Here is a 22123-nt window from a genome sequence, read left to right as displayed (position 1 = left end):
AATTATGACAGAATTTTCATTTTCAAGTGAACTATCCCTTTAACAGAAATGAACTGTTGGCATATTTGTTTCACATCATCAATAATGTCCAGTTTGTCCTGTTGGACATGGCACACAACAATATTGTTAAGTGTCACTTGTGCTATTGCTCTGAGCCATGTTTTCAGTCTCCTAAGAGCACTGAAACTTCTTTCAGCCTCAGCTGATGAGACTGGGATGACAATAAGGGTTTCAACTTCATCAAACAGTCCTCTCATTTCAACAAGACCAAGCAATGTTGTGTTTTTATGTTTTATGGGGATTTTTTTTACAGACATAATGATTTTATAAACTGTATATTGATCCCCCACCTATCACAGAAAACTTTCGGCATTTTTACATTTTCAGATGTTTTCCAAAAAAAAAAAAAAAATCTCCACAAGGACAAGTATTTCGGATATTGCCATCTTTGTGGTGCATAGGACACACACACACACACGAAACTAACGATTATTTGCCATTTATCCCGCGATTGTACAGTAGTAAAAACGGATTTGCCCCGCATTTTTTTTTTGCACAAAACTGTTGATTTCTCCCTAGCTTACCGCATCTAGTCTTCCTTCGGAGGAGCATTGCCGCTTCACACAAGAGCTTCTCACAAGTTAAAAAGAAAAAAACAAAGCCAATCAGTTTAGCGTGTGTTAAGCAGGCTCATATATTAACCGTTTGTGTACCATGAATTGCGCATTTTTCTCAGAACGATCAGAAAGAGATTTTAATCTAAATAAGATGTTTCCTGATTAAATAATAAGCATAATACATAAAAAAACACAAGACACAACCGGACAACAGTAGTTATATATATTTTAAGTTTTGATCGAAATTATTGCGACTAGGGACATATCAGTGTCACTGGATATTGTAGGGACACGTCCATAGCGTCCCTACTAAATTCTACGCCCCTGGAGTAAGGTAAATCAGGAGATTGTAGGCAGAGTGTCAGTGGTCCATTTGGGTGATAGATGGCGGTAATGCACACTTGTCTGCAATCCGCCGCATAAAAAGAAGAAGAGGAAGAACTTGAAGAAGAAGAAGAAGAAGAAGAAGAAGAAAGACGAACACGCTGAATCGTTGGGGGAAGCTTCTTTGAATAAACACGGTATTTACAAAAAAAAAAAAGAAAAAAAAAAGACATACATTTAATGAGGTACATAAAGACGTTTCGAGATGTCCAAAACATGTTCATGGATTATGTAGTCACGTTGTTGTGTCGATACAGAGTTAGAACATATACGTGTTACTCGTGTGTATTGACAATTCTTTAGCTACAGTGTATCCAGTGACGTGATTTCACAGTAATTATCCATGGCAACAGTCATATCAGTGTAAAATGAGTTTAATCGGTGTCGGGGCCTTATTTTACGAGCGGTTTAAGTGCTAAGTATTGAGCAAAAAAATAAAAACATAAATATATAAATATATAAATAAATAATTAATTAGTTTTTGCAAACAAAAACAAATAATTGCAAAAATAAAGTAGTGCAAAGATAAATATATAATGAATTCCAAAAACCAGTGACAGCTGTAAAACAAGCTTAAGAACTTTGTTCCTATTTCATTTCTGCAACAGATTTTTTATTTTATTTTTTACATGATTTTGCAACTCATTTTACAATAGCCATACCTAGGAGAGGCTTCTCACTGCAGAGCAAATGGGTGAATCTTACGTCTAGATCCCCCTCGCTAGACGTCCAGCAAGGAGGAGCGAATGTACTTTGGGCCTAATGGGTGGAGCTAGAATATCCAACCACACCCTAATCCAACCCACAACTCAACCCAATTAGATGTCCAGAGAAGTGGAGATGAATGTCATTTGACTCTGCAGTGAAACACCACATTATTTGATTGAACACCGGCACAGTAACTTCATATTGACGCGCGGCTAAACAAAGGCAGAGCACCGTAACTCGTAATTTGAGCGTTCCAAAACAAAGCCAAAGAGCGGTAACTGATGTTACGGTGTTCTGCCTTGGTTTCTCATGGGCTTTTGGAAGTTACTGTTAAGACAAATCATTATTTTCTCGAAAAAAAAACGGAATTGATTCAAGATACTTATCCACATGATAAAGAAGGTCTTGAATGTGCCAAAAATATAAATAACTCATTTTCGACCAAAAACGAAGTTACGGTCTTTTGCCTTTGCACGGCAGATTAGCTGTGTTCGACATCAGCTGCGGCTGGATGTAACCGATCAGTGAGAGTTGCCGCTTGCAGCCGTTGAGGAGCTGAAAAGGAGATGTGAAACATAGGTGTGAAATAGGCTAATGTTTATCACATGTCTAATAAGAAAACACTATAATGCAGCCAAGGCCAAATTATGACAAAGAGAAATTATTTATAAATTGCTTAGCTGGGTCTTCAGGCTATGCAGTCTGCTAATTCACCTCTCATCCAGATTTGTTCTTTTGTTTTGTCCTGTCACATCCCTAGTCTAAAGCTATGCTATGCAGTCTACCAGAAACAGAATGTAACACGGTTAGTTGTTGTGGGAAGAAGGAGGCGGGAACTGGCGAACATTTAAAGACTTTAATAATAAATTAAAATAAATACAAAACGAAAGTTAAAGACAGCAGCCCCTCACGGATGACTGCTGTCACATAATAAAACAAACAACACAACAAAAATCCAGGCCTGGCCTCTCTCGTCCTTCGTCGTCGCTCCTCCTTTATGCTTCCGCTCCTCCGTGAGAGATACGAGACCGGTGCATTTTGTTGTCGCTCATTATCAATCACGCCACCGGCCTCGTACCTGCTCACCACATGAAAGTCGTTTGTTCATCCTGTGACCGCTCCATAGGCTAAAGACCATCTTAATTTAGCTAAACAATCATTTCAGGGACATTGCGAGATACAAGCTAATGTTTTTTTTCTACCTCGCATTATAATAAAGGCTTTGTAAATCTGCATTTTCCATATCATATAGATTTGAATGACTTATACACCTTCCTACACAGAATGCGAACACATTTCCTATCATGTATGCCTGTGAAAGTCTAATCAGAGTAGAGTAGGCTTGCAGCCCCGCCCCGTTCTGCTGGCTGCAGCCAGGTGTACTTAGTGCTGTTTGTGTTCAATTCCGAAATTTTTGGATTCGACACTGATTCCCGATTCTGGAATCGATGGAGTCAATTCCGAGAATCTATTCCTCACAGTTATTTTTCAATTCTTTTTTTTTTTTTTAAGATTGGAGGAATCGAATCTCGCTGTTACCACAGAATATAAAGTGCGCAGAAAGTAGCCTTCTCATAATATGAAGCTTTATTTCTAATATGAAGATAGATTTCTAAAGCTCTGATAGATTTTAAATTGTAATTTTGGCTGCCCCTGAAATGGGTCATAGCCTGTAGCTCAGCATACACTATTAAAAAGAAAACAAAAAAAACCCCTCATTCAACTCAACAATGTGCATTATTGCATGGATGGAACAAGACATGTCATGTCCAAAATGCATGTGCACAGTTCAGTTGAATGATAAAGTTTACTTTAACTGTATGCTTTTGCACAAAATATGGGAAGCAAACTCTATACTGAAATAACCACAACATAAACAACAACAACAAAACTGAAATTAGAGTGAACAGTTTATCTGTCACTCAGATGCGCGTGGAAGTTGTGTTCGTTACTATAGCAACAGTAGACTCTCGAATTTTTTGTTGTTTTTTGTACAAATTTGTACATTTTATTGTACAAATCTTGTGTACCTAATATTTATCCAAATGAGTCAATATTGAATCAAATCACAAGAATTGAATTGAAATCGTGAAACTTGTGTCAAGCAATAATAAAAAAAACGTAGCTTACCAGAAATTGTACCATGTAAACAGTGTAACATGTTGTCACTAAACCTAAAATCTGTGTAGTTACTAAAATGTTTTCACAATCACAATACACTTGTTGTGATGCAAGATTTTTTTTTACACTCCCTCAATCCAACCCCACCCCCCCTCCATAATCAAGCTAAACTCAAAAGTTGGCAGCCCTGCTACTAATTATTTGTCAGGCATATATGCATATGCAGGATCACAGAATGAAACATTGACAACAAACACCATTAACCTGTAAGTGAATGAAAGGTAATAATCAGCATTATGCGTTCACATATGGGTTTATTTAAATTTTTCAGTGCCGTAACACTGAATATTCAACAATATTATTGATCTGACTGCACTGATACTATTGGATGAGAACTGAACTGAGCTGAACGATGACCGCGTTATTTTCTGAAGAACTGCTTAATAGATGAAATTCATTTATTTAATTGATCTTTACAATGGAACTGAATCAACACTGAACTGACTTCAGCTGAACAATGGCACTATTTACTTTTTTCCTGTTGTAGCGTTTATACGCCCGTATAAATATCATTAATTATTATTCATAACGAATTATGATCAATAATTAATAACTTAATTATTTTCAGAATTTACTGTAGCAGAATCAATAGTATGACTATTTTATCAGTTCGTCCAATGAACAGAAAGCATAAACAATCATTAACTCTAGGAAATATAATATCTTCCTGGCCAAGAAAGAATAATCCCCAGCTAACAATAAATTAAGAAATAATCACGGGTAAAAGTATAGGTAACTTTGATCGAAGTTCAAGACAATAAATTTATAAGCAGATAACACAAGTAATCTCTTTAACATACAAACAATACTTTATTGATTATATACTAACACATAAAGCTAAGATCTAACACAAACTCAAGCGCACGCATACACACACATTCATACAGGTTGCTGAAGAAAGAGAGTGAGAAAGAAAGAGTTTGAAAAAAATGAGTTGAAGAGTGAGATGATGAGATCTCAAGATTCTATGCAGTTAGAAGACATAACCTGAACGAACCATCAAGCATTAATTCAACCCTTCTGTCGTTTTAGGCAGGTTATTAAATTTATATCAATGCACCAGTTCAGTTTTAGTCTGGAGGTACTTGCGTCTTTGCTTTTGGGGTTTCCCTTGGGTTTCCCGTTCGTTGGCTGTGGTCTCCTCGTGCCTGGATAGATGTCTGTGGCGTGGATGGCGGATGGTTGGAAAGTCTTTGAAGTTGAAAGCGGTGCGTTGCAGCCGTGAATCGTGGACCAAAACTTTGCAGAAAAACTTAACTTAAAACCGAGACTTTCAATCGGAAAAGAAGAATAACACTAAGAAAGAAAGAAAATGAGATACGGAAAGGAGCTAGATGACTGGAAATGAATCTAACCCATCTGATCTTAATTTGGGTTGATCTGGTCGTCTGTTACATGGTTAGGCTATAACCATCTTCTGCTCTTCTTCATCTTGGTTCTGCTCAAGTTCTGCTCACTTCTCTGCCCAACTTCTACCCCAACTTCTAACGCTCTGAGCTGGGTTTTTAAAGGGTTTTCTTTTTAAAACAAAAAAGGTTTTGTTACTCCTACAAATATGTTTGTCCTGACTGCTCTTTTTGCAAAGTCATAAATCATGTCTTCCCTGGGGGTTTCTCTAGCTCTAATTAGAGACCAGATGCAACAGTTTAGGCATGATTTCTTATTATCAGAATATGAAACATTTTACACAGATTTAATTCCAGCCATCTTGCTAGTGGTGTTCGTAGGATAGCATTGATATGAAACAGTACACACTTTCATTCACACACCTAGCCTATACTAGTTATAACAATTACATGAATTATATGGGATCAAGGCATATTAAATGGACACATATATCGTAGAAACACATAGAATGATGTATAATGTTTATAAGTCCATCGAAAATTGTTCTTGAATGAGTTTTATGGATTTTGATAGGTAAAGTCTTTTTGGTGTGTAAAGTTTAGACATTCCAATCTGAGGTCATGGATAGTTCCTGCTGAAAAGAGGTTTTGTTCATCTCTCATGGGACCAAGATGGGGTCCGTTAGCCGCAGGGGTCAGCAGTACCACCTCTGAACTGATCCGTCTTGCAAAACTATCAAACGTTGACCAGTTCTTCCTTCAGTTAACCAATAAAAGTCTTTGGTTAGCAGACTTTCTGGAGACTGTGAATGATTCATGGCTCTGGGTTGGGTAATTTGAATCTGGAATGTGAGGACTCTTATGTGAGACCTTGGTCTCTGTCTTTCTCTTAACCAATCAGTATTTTGGCAACAAAGCTAGCATTGACCAGTTATTTCGTTAGTGCTGGGGGCTCTTTTAATTAGTCAGACCGGTGATGATCATGAGACGTTCTGAACAAATCTTCCCCCCTTCATTCGTGAGAAGTGGAGAGTTTTGAATTAATTTTCTGGAAGAAGATTAGCTGGTGTTTGGTTCATACTCGCAGTTGTTACACTGTTATCACTGTAAAGCTGCTTTGAAACAATCTGTATTGCATAAAAGTACTATATAAATAATGGTAACTTGACAATTAGTTGTTGGAAATATGTTCTAGTGACGTCTTTGCGCATGACGTAAAAGAACCGCTGAATCGTTTTTTTGAACTGGTTCAATGAATGATCTGGTTGATCTGTTCGCTGAATTTAGTCAGACTTCCTTCCATTCACTAGGCTTGTACGACTTGAAGCAGCACTTCAGAGACCGATCAGTGAATGACATCAAAGTACGGACCGATTGGAGAGCAGACGCCTCCATATGCTTTTGAATTGCTCTTGTGGTACTTTGATGTCACACGGAAGGCTGCATCGGTCTGTGCAGCGCTGCTTCAAGTTGAACAAGCCAAATATTAGGCCTTGTCCCAAATGGCACACTTCTTATGAGCTTTCAGTCTTGTGGACTTACAATGGCTGCTGTGTGTGCGTGTCCGTAAAGTCCATGAGACTTTCAGAAGGGTGCTCGCGAGGGTGCTTTGCAGTCGTTATGTGCCCTCTATGGTGTTTTTAGCCCCCAATGGCTCCTTCCAGGCAGCTAACCTTAAACCTACCCATCCCCTAGCTGCCTGGAAGGTGCCGTTGGGGGCTAAAAACACCAAACACCGCATTTTGCCGAGCCTGCACTGGTGCGAGCCACTGCAGACTTCTTCCCGACAGTCAAAGCGGCATTACGTCATACGTCATTAAGGCCCTGCATTAGGACAGGGCCTTAATGAGCTAGAGGCGAATTAATAATTAGCTCTGTTGAACTAAAACAGCCTCTTTAAAGGGCCCCTATTATGGATTTTTGAAAATGACCTTTCATGTAGTGTGTAACATAGCTCTAATGGCGTTTTTCCACTACACAGTACCGCCTCGCCTCGCCTTTGTTTGGTTTTCCACTGTGTAAAAGTTGTACCTGTACCTGCTTCCAGGTACTTTTTTTCGTATCCCCTCCGGCAAGGTTCTAAGCGAGCTGAGGCGATACTAAAATGTGACGTGAAAACACGGCAGACTGCTGATTGGTCAGAGAGAATTGTCACTATTCACGCGCTATTCACTATTCATCATTGCACGCGCCAGACAGAGTATCCTGAATAAAAAACAGCAAAAACAAAAACATCCAAAAAGAGCATACACTTGATTTCCTCCATTGTCCTGTGTGTGTGTCCTGTGTTTGTCAATTAAATTAATCGTTTTTCAAATGAGTCATAAGCTGTTTCGTTGTGACGTCAAGACAAAACATTAGCATATTGTGTGCGCAGACACCAGGGAAAACTTGAATGCCCTCAAACTGGCAGCTGATTCCTGTGAATGCTGAAAAGCATCATGTCGAGAAGACGCTGTGCTCTACAATGTGAAGGTAAAGCCAGTTTTTTTCACTGCCCAAGGACGAGCATGTGAAGAATCAGTGGTTAAAATTCATCTTCACCACGATACCACAGCAGTATAATCCTAAACTTTTGCTGTGTTCCCTTTATTTCACTGACGACTACTTCTCAAATCCAGGATGCAGTTTAATACAGGATTCGCAAACCACTTGCTCTTGAAAGATGTTGTTCAAAATACTTAGTTTTGAGTTTTATATTGTGTAGGTCTCCTGCTTCTGGCTAACTCACATTATTACTGTCTTACTGAAATACTTCTGCTGATCAGTTGTGGGCCACTATTACCTAAAACTGTGTATATTAATGCAGATTGGCTGTCGTTCTCACTACTTTGAGGAAAGATTAAAGGGGTGGTTGATTGCGATTTCACTTTTTTCATTTTAAATAGTGTGTACTGTTGCTGCTGGTGTATGAACAGTATCTGCAAAGTTGCTGCGCTGAAAGTTCAACGTAAGCAGATTTTCTTTTAAAAATCAGGAAGTTTAATGCCTACAAAAACGACTCGAATGGGACTACAACGAGATACTTCCCGGGTTTTATACGTAACTAACCCACATCAACCCTCCCTCCGGAATATGCAAAAAAGGGGGCATGGTCATATTTCTGCGGCTTTGTCGAAGAGGAAGAGTTATAGTGGAGAGCTGTAGCTATGCCGTCGAAAGTGTGTTATTTTCACCCAGCTGTCAGGTCTTCTGTGTTCAGGCTTCCTACGGACGCTGTAGTTCGTCAACAATGGCTAAAATTTATGTTTGATTATGTTCCTGAAAATTACAATCGTAATTTAGCTCTCTGTGCTGCGCATTTTACGGAAGACAGCTTCCAGAATCTCCACGAATTCAATGCCGGATTCAACAAGAAACTGTTACTGAAACATGAAGCAGTTCCAACTTTAAAACCAGAGGCAGCAGTTGTTGGGCCACAACCTGTAAGTAAGACTTAATTTTAAATGTATTTAATTTCAGACGTAATGTTTTAGTTTTATCAAGGACGTAAACAAATGCCAGCGCTGGCTTTAGTAGCCACTTAGTTCGTGTGTCTATGACAAACGCGTACAAACATTTTGGACCTGAATTTGTAATTATGTACTAATTTTGTAAATGTATTTTCCATGTATACTTTATGACGTAATTTTTCGATTTGATCAAGAACGTAAACCAACGCTGTTTGTTTATAGTAGCCAGTTAGTTCGATGCTATTTTGTGTGTATAAGACAAACGTGTATAAAGTTAAAAAAATTATATGTAATCGATAAAACAATAACTTTAAAAAAACGGTATTACTCAGTCATGTATATTAAATGTTTAATCAGGAGAAAATCGTATCTCAAAAGCTAACAAGCAGCAGTAGCATTTTCAAGTAACAGAGTATCGAAATTCTTATATAATAATAGTAGAATAGAATAATAATAGAAAAAATTACCATTCAGAAACGTTTTGTAAGAGCCGTGTTTGCGGAGGTTCTGCTTGACTCTCTTTATTGCTGCTTTCTGGGTCTGATTCTGGCTCAAACTGATACGGCAGTATTGACACCATTATTTACATTTGACCGGAGCACATGCAACTTTCGCCCATAAAGGTAATGGGCGTGAAGTTTCCGCACAACGTGCACTACGCAGTTTAGCCAATTACAACACACCGGCCCAACTAACCAATCTGAGCCCATTGCCTGTTTCTGAGGGAGTGATTTCATAGAATCAGGAAGTCAACCGGTCGTTCAAATGACAGAGGAGAAAACGGCTTACAATAAAGGTGAAATTTATGAAAAATAAGGCTTAAAAAAAAAAAAAAACCCGAAGACATGTTATATTGCACCCCATAAACACAATCATGCAAAGAAAAAAAGCAGTAAACCACCCCTTTAAGCATGGAGCAAGATTTGTTTTACCCACGTTTACAGTATCTCACGAAAGTGAGTACACCCCTCACATTTCAGCAAACATCTTCTCAAGGGACAATACAATAGAAATGAAACTTGGATATATTTTAGAGTAGTCAATGTGCTGCTTGTATAGCAGTATATATTTACTGACCTCTGAAAATAACTCAACATACAGCCATTATTGTCAAAATAGTTGGCAACAAAAGTTAGTACAGGGCAATTCCAGCGTTATGGACGTGACATTTGCAGTCAAAACTTGAATTTTTAATTCTCAGAAAATGCATTTAATACCAATATATTGTAAACATCTGTTTATATTTCCATACTACCTTAATAAAGGAGTCCAGACATTAGAAAAATATCAGTCTACGCATGCGTTTTATATTTAATATGAGGGAAATACACATGCGTTATGGACGTGACAAAAAAAATCTCTAACTTTTTGTTGCCAAAATATTTTTTAGTAATTCTGTGAATTACACTGCGCAAACCAAAAGTAATAGTACCCACCGAATGAAGAAGGGTTGGCTCTCCACAGAACATAAAATATTCATTTTATGTTATTTTTCGTTTTCGCATTTATGAGGAAAAAACAATGTTACGGACGTGACGTTACGGACGTGACCGCTCTGAAAGCGGCACTAAATACTGCTTTAAAACGTTCACAGAGACCTCAAACAGGCATTTAAAACACCAAATATTAAGGATTGGCATTATAAGCAAAAATAATATTCGATGTTTGTTCGAAAATCGTACCTCTCCCCCAACATGCTCACCGGTAAGACGCGTTCACTCAAATCCAGCTCCAACATTACAATTGAGTAGGCATTTAGTCTCATATTAATGTTTAAATAAAATAATTGTATTTTTTATTTCATATGTTGATTATATGAAAGGATAACAGCATGAGTAAGATCATAAGATGCAAATATATCGGATACGGACCGTATACGGTATATCAGTGGGCAGACATGATTTTGACCAATTCTTTAGTTTTTTTTAGTTTTTTTGTAGAAAGCCTTTCTTTAATGTGAATTTCGTTTTGTATAAATTGTATCTTAATTTTAATCAATGTTTCATCAACCAATTGCCTGGATTTTTTTAAATAAGAAGAAAATAGGCTATAGCAGACAATATAATCAGGACACAGAGGCGCCGTCGCGTGAAGTGGAGCGCGCCTCATAAATGAACCGAAACTCCGCGTATAATGTAGGCTACTTGCCTCACATACCTGAGAAATATATCTATAGGACGTCTGAAATGTCTACTTTTAAACTACTTTTAAGTCGTGAGTCAAAATGATTGCAATATCACTGTTATTTTGTCAGCTTGATCGCGGGATTATGATGAATATTCATGTTTTAACCAAGAGGGAAACAAACGCGACATCCCGAAGGAAGTGTCCTATGGCTATAAGACATATGCTCTTCTTAAAGTTGTACTGTATCATATACTACCTTCTGATATTCATATTTCGTTCTGTAACTGGCAGGGGAAGAGAAGATCCGTTAATGTGCGCTTTATCCGCCGCGCACTGAGGCGCTACAGAAATATACCACGACGTATTAAAGAGCGGTCTCTATTGTTTACATTTTGTTATAAAATAGACTGAATTTGAAAGTTGAGACATTTTTTCATATTAAAACTAACAAAGCACAAATATTATTGCGATTATTGGATATGCACTGAATATATGGTAAGCCTGAAACCGATCACAAGTGCATATGATTTGATGTGAAGCGTCCGTAACGGTCACGTCCGTAACGCATTATGGTTGTTCAAAGCAAAGTAGTGGAATGAAATGTCGATCCTAGTAAGCATAAACATAGTTTAGCTTTGCATATAAAGTTTCAAGTTATTTGCATTTATAATTGTTATATTATATAAACTTAATCTTTAAAACGTTACGGACGTGACAGAGCACTGAAGCGTCCAGACCTCTTTATTAAAGCCCTTATAAATTCAACAGGCAGTGCTGTTATGACCAAATTAGTATATTTATTTCTCAGGCATGCCTCCATCTTTCAGCAAAATGCTTTGTTCAAATTAAGTTTTTAAAAGGGGGGTCTTTGATACCTCTTTTGAAAGCATGAAATATGGCTGGTTGAAATTAAAATTTTAGCATTGTTGCTCACCTCATATGTGGTGGAAAAACAAGGCAATTTTCTTAAAATTTCTGATACAGCACATTAATACAGTATATTACAGACCTAAATGGACAACTTAAAAGGGGTTTTGATCTTTAGGTAAAAACTTTATTTTTTCATGGTAAGGATGACCTTTGCGTGGAATTGCCCTACACCCTAAGTGATGATAGCTGTACGTCGTTTAACCATGCAAAGCCACATGTCTTATTCATCATTTTCATGTTTTTGTCTGCTTGACAGGACCATACAAATGTATGTATCTTGTATTAGAGCAGTTAAAATTTGTGCTTTGAGTACAATTCTCTCATACTGACTACTGTATGTTCAACATGGTACCTCATGGCAAAGAACTCTCTAAGGATTTGAGAATTAGAATTGTTGCTCTCCACAAAGTTGACCTAGGCTATAAGAAGATTGAAAACACCCTGAAACTGAGTTACAGTACAGGCCAGGGTCATACAGAGGTTTTCCAAGACGGGTTCCACTCGGAACAGGCCTTGCAAGGGTCAATCAAAGAAGATGAGTCCTCGTGCTGTGCATCAGGTGCAGAAGCTGGCTTCAAAAAACAGACGCATGAGTGCTACCAGCATTGCTTTAGAGGTTGCAGAAGCAGAAGGTTAGCTTGTCAGTGCTCAGACCATACACCGCACACTGCAACAAGTCAGTTTGCATGGCCGTCGTTCCAGAAGGAAGCCTCTTCAGAAGCTGGCTCACAAGAAAGCCTGCAAACAGCTTGCTGAAAGCAACTTGTCCAAGAGCATGAATTACTGGAACCATGTCCTGTGGCCTGATGAGACTAAGATAAACTTGTTTGGTTCAGATGGTGTCCAGCATGTGTGGCGACGCCCTGGTGAGGAGTACCAAAAAAATTGTGTCTTGCCTACAGTCAAGCATGGTGTTGGTAGCATCATGGTCTGTGGCTGCATGAGTGCTTCTGGTACCGGGGAGCTGTGCTTCATTGAGGGAAACATGGATTCCAACATGTACTGTGACATTCTTAAGCAGAACATGATGCCCTCCCTTCAGAAATTGGGCCGAAAGGCATGATAACGACCCCAAACACACCGCCAGGATGACAACTGCCTTGCTGAGGAAGCTGAAGGTGATGGAGTGGCCAAGTATGTCTCCAGATCTGAACCCTATTGAGCACCTGTTGGGTGTCCTCAAGCGGAAAGTGGAGCTCCATGATGCCATTATGGAGGAGTGGAAGAGGGTCCCAGCAACAACCTGTGCAGCTCTGGTGAACTCCATGCCCAGGAGGATTAAGGCAGTGCTAGATAACAATGGTGCTCACTCAAAATATTGACACTTTGGACACAGTTTTGACATTTTCACTTGGGGTGTACTCACTTTTGTTGCCAGCTATTTTGACAATTTTATTTTCAGAGGACAGTAAATGTATACTGCTATACAAGCAGCACATTAACTACTCTAAAATCTATCCAAGTTTCATTTCTATAGTATTGTCCCTTGAGAAGATATACTAAAATGTTTGCTGAAATGTGAGGGGTGTACTCACTTTTGTGAGATACTGTATGTTACATCAGTCATTCACGCTACAGCTCGGCTAATGTATGCACTGTTATTGATACAGTTTCCACATGTTCACCGCAATAAATTAGAAAAATACTGTGTAAATAAATAAGTAGGCCTATAAGTAAAATAATCGGTTTGTTGATGGACATGCACTTGTTAATGCTAATGAGGAATTACAGTTGCAACATCTCAATGTACCTCAAACCGAGTACTGTATCACTAAGAAACGTCCTGCTTGAGCCGTCTTTGTGATGGAGGTTTGGGTTGAATGAATTCTTCCAATGTTTCATCATCGGACTCACGCTCGGATTGATATGGTAAAATTGACGTCATTGTTCGTTACTGTGTTTAGTTTATGGTGTAGGAAGCCTCAGGACACACAGAGCTGACGTTTTTATGGCAATGGACATTTTTGTTTTCAACAGACGGTGCTGTACACGGTAAACCAATCACAACAGACTGTGCTGTCTGGCCAGTCAGAGCAGAGTAGTTCGTGGAAAGGAGGGATTTAGAGAGACTGATTCATCTGACGAGTCGTTTGAGAATCATTGAAAATGTGGTGATGTGCAAATGTATATTATGAGAAAATTAAAACGTTTTTTGACCTTTGATGCATGTAAACCTGTCATAGGAGTCTCCAAAACAACATTAGGAAACTTTAACCCTCTGGGGTCTAAGGTGTTTTTGGGGCCCTTGGGATGTTTTGACATGCCCTGACATTTGTGCTTTTTTCAGTTATTTATAAACATGATAATGGCAAAGGTGTAAATTCACTCTATATAGCACAAACAGGGCAACCATAATATGCGAGCAACATGTATGTAGATGTTTGTATTTTTAAGAGAATAATGTTTATGCGTGGTTATTGAAAAAAATAAAAATGAAAGTTGCTGAAATAAGACCACAAAACTCATACTAAATATGTGTCCACAAGACTTTTGACTAATGGATGTTGTCGCTTCGAGTTCTGGCTTCAAAATTATGTGAAAATAGTCTTGCTTTATCGTTCACGTAAAACAATACATTGATTTAAATTGTGTAAAACAGGTTTTGCTTGGAAAGCCAATATGCGAGGGGGTGCAAAGGAGGAGTAGTTTACACCTGAGAATACATTGTCCCACCCATTATGCGTAATGACTCTGCATAATGAGCCATTCATTCAGGTGTGACACTGACTGAGCCAAGAATGAATGCAAGGACAAAAGATATATTTAGAAGAAGACTTAAATTGACCATTTAAGATTTTGCTTACATCTATCTTGTCAATATGTTTTGCTATTTTATTAAAAAGGTTACAATTACAACAATAATTAAAGCTGCAAGCAGCGATGAAAGGGCCCTCGCACCGTGCCATCAACACTCGGTGGCTTTAGGAAGACAGAGCATGGCTGAGAAATGTACATTTAAGGAGGTATATATAGTAAGAGTATGTCAAAGTCAGTTACAAAATGTTTTGTATAATGGTGATAAAAGCATGCTTCATGACTCAGCTAAGTGTTGCTAGCATGTTTAGTCTGTTTCTAGCATGCTTAATACACAATAATTATGTGGTTAGTACTGCATTACTGTGTTAACCATGTCAGTTTCTGTTGCCAGTAGGTGGCGTTATGACTATAACTGAATATGAGCATGGATGTGTGTTCAGGACAGAACTCTTATCAAACGTGTGAAGTTTGGTTCAAATTGGACATTGCCTTCTTGAGTAACAACAAAATCATGTTTCATTGAATTAGCATTCTTTAGCACTTAGTTAAGCATTGTTAGCATGTTTTAACATGTTTCTAGCATGTTTAGAACTCAATGGCATTTTAAACATGTTGCTAGAACGGCATCAATGTGTTAAACATGTCACTTCCTGTTGCCAGTAGGTGGCGCTATTACTATAACTGAACATTCTCATGTAGATGTGTTCAGGCCATGACTTTTATCAAAAGTGTGAAGTTTGGGGCAGATTGGACATTCCATGCCTGAGTTACAGCAAATTTCTATTTAATTGCAATAATAGCATGCTTTAGCACTTAGCTAAGTGTTTGCTAGTATGTTTTAGCATGTCTCTAGTATGTTGGTAGGATGTTTAGCACCTACTGGCATTTTTTTATATGTTATTAGGAGTAAAGAACAGTGTTAAACGTCACTTCCTGTTGCCAGCAGGTGGCGCTATGACTATAACAAAATATGAGCATGGACGTGTTCAAGAGATAACTCTTATCAAACGTGTGAAGTTTGGGGTAGATTGTACATTGCCTTCTTGAGTAACAACAAAGTCCTGTTTCATTGAATTAGCATGCTTTAGCACTTAGCTAAGTATTGCTAGCATGTTTTAACATGTTTCTAGCATGTTTAGAACTCAATGGCATTTTTAACATGTTGCTAGAACGGCATCAATGTGTTAAACATGTCACTTCCTGTTGCCAGTAGGTGGCGCTATAACGATAACTGAATTTGAGCATAGACATGTGTTCAGGCCATGATTCTTATCAAACGTGTGAAGTTTGGGGCAGATTGGACATTCCATGCCTGAGTTACAGCAAATTCCTATTTAATTGCAGTAATAGCATGCTTTAGCACTTAGCTAAGTGTTTGCTAGCATGTTTCTAGTATGTTGCTAATCTGTTTAGCACTTGCTGGCTCTTTTTTATATGTTATTAGGAGACCACAACAGTGTTAAACATGTCACTTCCTGTTGACAGCAGGTGGCGCTATTACTATAACTGAAAATTCTCATGTAGATGTGTTCAGGACAGAACGCTTATCAAAAGTGTGAAGTTTGGGGCAGATTGGACATTCCATGCCTGAGTTACAGCAAATTCCTATTTAATTGCAATAATAGCATGCTTTAGCACTTAGCTAAGAGTTTGCTAGCATGTTTTAGCATGCTTCTAGTATGTTGTTAGCATGTTTAGCACTTGCTGGCACTTTTTTATATGTTAATAGGAGTCCATAACAGTGTTAAACATGTCACTTCCTGTTGCCAGCAGGTGGCGCTATGACTATAACTGAATATGAGCATGGTCATGTGTTCAGGACAGAACTCTTATCAAACGTGTGAAGTTTGGGGCAGATTGGACATTCCATGCCTGAGTTCCAGCAACTTCCTGTTTCATGGCGAAACATCGAAATTTGTCAGGCCGCCGAGGACCCGCCCTTCGACGAAAACTCAAGATCTTCGCAATTTAACGTCGCAAAGGCCTTAAGATTACACTCACCAAATTTGAAGATGATCAGATTAAAACTGTAGGAGGAGTTCGCTAAAGTACGAGGCCTGAAAATGGCAAAAACTGCACAAAAATCTGAGAGGAAGTTCAAAATGTCTGACTTCCTGTTGTGTTTAGGCAGGGCTTGACATTAACTTTTTGAGGCACTTGTCCTTCGGACAAGTAAATTTATGTTTTACTTGTCCATGCACAAAAGTCACTTGTCCGGGTAAAGATTTATAATTTTATCTTTTTTTTTTTTTTTGTGTTTTGCTAATGCAGAATTCGAACAAACCATTGAAAGCATCCAAACACTATCAATATTAATAAAATTCAGTTGAAACAGTAGAAAGGAACAGAGTTTCCCTTCAACAAGAAATAAGGATCTCCAGACTCCATAATACAAAGTAATACTTTGCACGCTGGTGTGCAGTGTATCACCAGAGGAAGTGGTGACTCTTGTAGGTATCCTCAGTATTTGCAAGCTAGCTAGACAAGCTAGCTAGACTTACTGTATACTATATCTAAAATAATTTTGTAGACATAGAGATGCACCGATTACAATTTTCAGGCCGATTCCGGTTTTTCATTGAGTTTGACCTGCTGGTACCGATTTATTTTTTCCTAACCACTTTACAGCACACACAAATATTTATTTTTGATATTTTCTTTAACCCTTTCACGCGTAAGTTTAAAATATTCTAACTGACTCCCCCACCCCCAGAGTGATTTTTTTCAAGGCGAACGTTCCCTTTAATGTTTCCAATGGCGACGCGTCACGCGATACACCGCAGCCACAATAATACTGTATGACAGATGTGTCGCTTTTATTTCGCTTTTCCTTTTTTATTCAAAATATTCACAAACTTGCTTACCATGTCATCAATCAGCCTATCTGATATTCCGATTCTCAAATACGTGTGAGTGAGTGTGTTTGGTCGTTTAAAAACCTTCATCAGTTTCTCCCGAAATGAATGCAAGAAAGTGGCCGGTGAACTGAGAAGAATAGAGTAAACTTTATAGTTACTTCCACTATGTTTGTCTGATATGAATAACACATGTCGGCAAATTATATTTGAATAGATTGTTATTGCTGCTTCCACAGACATCAGTGTGTATTTTACAAACTCCAAATGTATTGTTTTACTCATGCTTATGTGTATTTAAATATCTGAAACCTAAAATAAACATTATGAGGTTGAAAACACTGCTTAGTTGTGATATATGACAGCGCTGAACGCGTCCGACTCTGGCTCAGCGCCAGGCAACGCGCGAAAGCACAGTTTGAATCTGGCAGTTATGCGACGTCTCAAATCGGTAAAATTAAATCTGTAAAATTATAGACGTAATGAGTGGCACATAACATGAAGTAACATGGCATTTTATTTTGTTTGAAATTTAACTTGTCCAGTGGGACAACTAATTTTCTCTTCCACTTGTCCTACAAAAAAATCCACTTGTCCCGGACAAGCGGACAAGCCTTAATGTCGAGCCCTGGTTTAGGGCTATGCTCCAAGAGACTTTTTTGTAGGTATTAGGTCATTACATGTATGTACCGAATTTCGTGCACGTACGTGGAACGTTGCGGGAGGCGCACTCCGTTGAACTTTTATAGGTGGCGCTATCGAGCCATTTTGCCCCGTCCAATTCTGAAACCTATATCAGATGTAAATTTTCGCCAGTTCTGACGCGTGTGCAAAGTTTTGTGAGTTTTCGAGCATGTTTAGGCCCTCAAAAATGCAATTAAATGCGGAGAATAATAATAATAATAAACAGAGCAATTCCAAGAGGGTCCTCACACCATCGGTGCTCGGGCCCTAATAAATATAGCTGCGAGCAGCGATTACGGGCCCAAGCCGGTGGCACCGCAACCCCGGTGCCTTTAGTTACCTAAAGGCACCGGGGTGGCGGTGCCGCCGGCTTTGGCCCTTCATCGCTGCTCGCAGCTATATATTTATATATATATATATATATGTATTTTTATCATGTTGAAAAAGTTTGGTGTGAATAAAATAAACCACTTAGGAGGAGTAACTAAAAACTCAGAGTCTGACATATCCAAAAAATCCACATTCAAACCAAAATATCTGACTTCCTGTTGCTCGGAGCTAATGACTGTAAATTAGAAAGTTGTCCGGCTCGATGAGACCAATATGCGTACTGATTTTTGTAACTGTGGGTAAAAGTAACCCCCCCACTTTTGTCAAAAGCATTTTGAAAGTGACACACTTCCTGCTACCAGTTGGTGGCGCTATAACTTTGACTCACAATAGTTACATCCATCTGACCAGCCTCTTACCATGAACACACTGCTGAAGTTTCATCAAGATCAGTTAATGTGTGCAGAAGTTATAACACTTCGTGTTTCTCTTTTCTCGCCATAAATTCGTGTCCTCGCCACGGCCAAACTGTTCGAGATATCAAAAATCCGTCCGCAATTTAGCATCCTCAATGACTTGACTTCATGCTGACCGAGTTTGGAGGCGATTGGATGAATTCTCTAGGATGAGTACATCAAATTCCACAGCATGCATTTTTCAAACAACCCATAATAGCCGACTTCCTGTTGGGCGGATCTAATAACTTAGAGTGCGGAAGTTGTTCGGCCCGATGATATCTATATGTGTACCGAGTTTCATATTAATTCATGCAAGCATGTTTCATATATGGACCAAGTTTTCAGACCGTGTTCAAGGGGGCGCTGTTGAGCCCCCCTGCCACGCCCGGGTACCAGCTTCAGCCCGGCCCTGATGACCGTGGGTTCTGACCTGTGTGAAAAGTTTCAAGAGTTTTTGAGCACGTTAAGGGCCCCAAAAGCCCCTGAAACCTTGAAAAACAAAGATTAAATGGAATAGACAAATCCCCCCCACACCCTCCACACACACACACACACACACAGAGACAGAGAGAGAGAGAGAATATTCTCCAGAAAATCCACATTCAAACCAAAATATCTGACTTTCTGATGGTCTGAGTTAATGACTGTAAATTAGAAAGTTGTCCGGTTTGATGAGAACAATATACATACCAAGTTTTGTGATTCTAGGAAAAACTAAGCCCCCATTATTGACTAAAGGTGGCGCTACTGAGCCATTCCACCACGCCCGTTTCTGAAACTTTGCACATGTCTACTGGATAATAAATGTGATGTGTCTGTTGAGTTTCATGCATTTTCAAGTATGTGAAGAGTCTCAAAAGCATCCGAAAAGAATATTAAAGTTTGATGCATTGCCACGGCAACAGTATCTAAGATATCATTAATCCTTTCACAGGTCTACATCTGCCGTGTGTCTACATTATACACATAAAGTTTTAAGCAAATCGGGTAAAAATAAGAGAGTGATTTCAAAGCATTTTGAAAGTGACACACTTCCTGTTGCCAGTTGGTGGCGCTATAACTTTGACTCACAAAGATCACATCCATGTGATCGGCCTCTTACAACGAACACACTGCTGAAGTTTTATCAAGATCTGTCAATGTATGCTGAAGTTATAACACACTTCCTGTTTCTATTTTCTCGCCATAAATTCGTGTCCTCGCCACGGCCAAACCGTTCGAGATATCAAAAATCCGTCCGCAATTTAGCATCCTCAATGTCTTGACTTCATGCACACCGAGTTTCGAGGGGATTGGATGAATTCTCTAGGAGGAGTATTTCAAATTCCAGAGCGTACGTTTTTCAAACAACCCATAATAGCTGACTTCCTGTTGGGTGGAGCTAATAACATAGAGTGCGGAAGTTGTTCGGCCTGATGAGATCTATATGTGTACCGAGTTTCATACTAATACGTTCTTGTATATGTCCAAGATTTCAGATTGCATTCTAGGTGGCGCTGTTGAGCACCCCTGCCACGCCCGGGTACCAGCTTCAGCTCGGCCCTAATGGCCGCGGGTTCTGACCAGTGTGCAAAGTTTCATGAGTTTTCGAGCATGTTAAGGGCCCCAAAACCCCCCGAACCCTTGAACAACAATAATAAATATAGCTGCGAGCAGCGATTACGGGCCCAAGCCGGTGGCACCGCAACCCCGGTGCCTTTAGTTACCTAAAGGCACCGGGGTGGCGGTGCCGCCGGCTTTGGCCCTTCATCGCTGCTCGCAGCTATATTTATATATATATATATGGGCCATTCTACAGAATTGGTGCAAAGTCAGAGTTGGAAACATCTTGAATTTTTTTTGTTTTTTTACACAAATTTTGCATGTATGTAAATTGTATAATATCCAAGGTACGCTTTTCTAGTAATTGTGCAGTTAATTCTCATATTGTATTTTTAGAAAATCCTGGAATATTTTCCTTCTCCCCAAATTTGTCACTACCGAAACACAATATTAAATAATTTATTAAGAAGGCTTATAATGACCTATTAAGATTTTGTTTACATCTACCTTATAAATATATATTTTTTCTATTTTAAAAAAATATTTTTACAGGTTAAATCAATAAAGGTTATAATTTTAATAATATTTTAAATGTAATTTATGAGATTTGTTGTATTTTTAATCCAATCTTTCTTTGTAGAAGGCATAAAATTTATCATACTGATTTCAAAGTTAAGGATTCATTAGTTTGAATATGCATTGAACCAAACACTATCATAACATCTTAGTTGATAATTCAATATACTTTATTTTTGACAAAACATCCCATGTTACGGTAGTGACTTCACATTTTTGGTAGTGACAGTAATGTTTTGGTAGTGACCACAATACTTAGTTTGCCATGGCTGAATCAGACTGTCCACATTTTATGTTAATATAAATAAATAACTATGATGCACATATGCAGTCAGTAAATATAGCAGACACACATCTGACAGTAAAGATCTTATAAGCACACCTAGAGCTATTCTATACTTTGGGTCTTGAGGTGCAAGTGAGAAGAGGTATGCTCATAGATTTTTCTTCCTAAAAAACAACAACAACTTACAATGTAGACTGTTTCAGAACCACTTTGTTTTATTTTCACATTTTCAACATTTTGTTTGAGTCATTCAGATAAATCTCCAGAACCACTGAACTGTGTGTGTGTGTGTGTGTGTGTGTGTGTGTGTGTGTGTGTGTGTTTACATAAAACATTAATTTCAGAATAATTTTCCTCATTCAGATAAATCTCCAGAACCACTGAAGTGTGTGTGTGTGTGTGTGTGTGTGTGTGTGTGTGTGTGTGTGTGTGTGTACTGGTGTCTGATCACCCTCACTGGAAGTGCTAGGTGGTGTGGAAGCCCTGCAAAATGTCTCCACCTCTTTTTGTCTTTTCACCATCATCCTGTGTCTTTTCTGTCTTTTCCTCCATGCTTTTCTGACCTGTCTTTGCTCCCTGTCAGATAATTCACTGATACTCTTCAACTTTCCTCCTTCCCTTCCCTTTGTTTCTTATTTCTTTCTCTTTCTTTCCTTAAAGGATTAGTTCACTTTTAAAAAAACTTCTGCTGATAATTTACTCACCCCCATGTCATCCAAGATGTCCATGTCTTTCTTTCTTCAGTCAAAAAGAAATTAAGGTTTTTGATGAAAACAGAAGCAAGAAGAACAGAGCAAGGCGAGCATTTGTGCTTATAAAACTTAAACTTTTTTATTTATTTTTGAAATGACCGATCGTTTCGCTAGATAAGACCCTTATTCATCGTCTGG

At 38.6% G+C, this 22123-nt stretch overlaps 1 protein-coding gene across 9 annotated transcripts in view; it reads left to right on the top strand.

The window, feature by feature from the left end:
• Positions 1-1044: 1044 nt before the first annotated feature.
• The window catches only part of psip1a (PC4 and SFRS1 interacting protein 1a), a 415986-nt gene continuing 394907 nt past the window's right edge, over positions 1045-22123 (top strand). For 7 of the 9 annotated variants that reach the window (XM_079863315.1, XM_079863316.1, XM_079863313.1 and 4 more), the window contains exon 1: positions 1045-1138. The gene's annotated coding sequence lies outside the window, so the exon portion shown is untranslated. Of the gene's footprint in view, positions 1187-7613; positions 7712-22123 lie in introns of all 9 variants that reach the window. The other 2 variants (XM_079863311.1, XM_079863310.1) reach the window with 2 other exon arrangements.

This window comes from Squalius cephalus (assembly GCF_949319135.1).
Source record: "Squalius cephalus genome assembly, chromosome: 2".
Classification (NCBI taxonomy): Eukaryota; Metazoa; Chordata; class Actinopteri; order Cypriniformes; family Leuciscidae; genus Squalius; species Squalius cephalus.
This window is presented reverse-complemented; position numbering and strand designations above follow the sequence as displayed.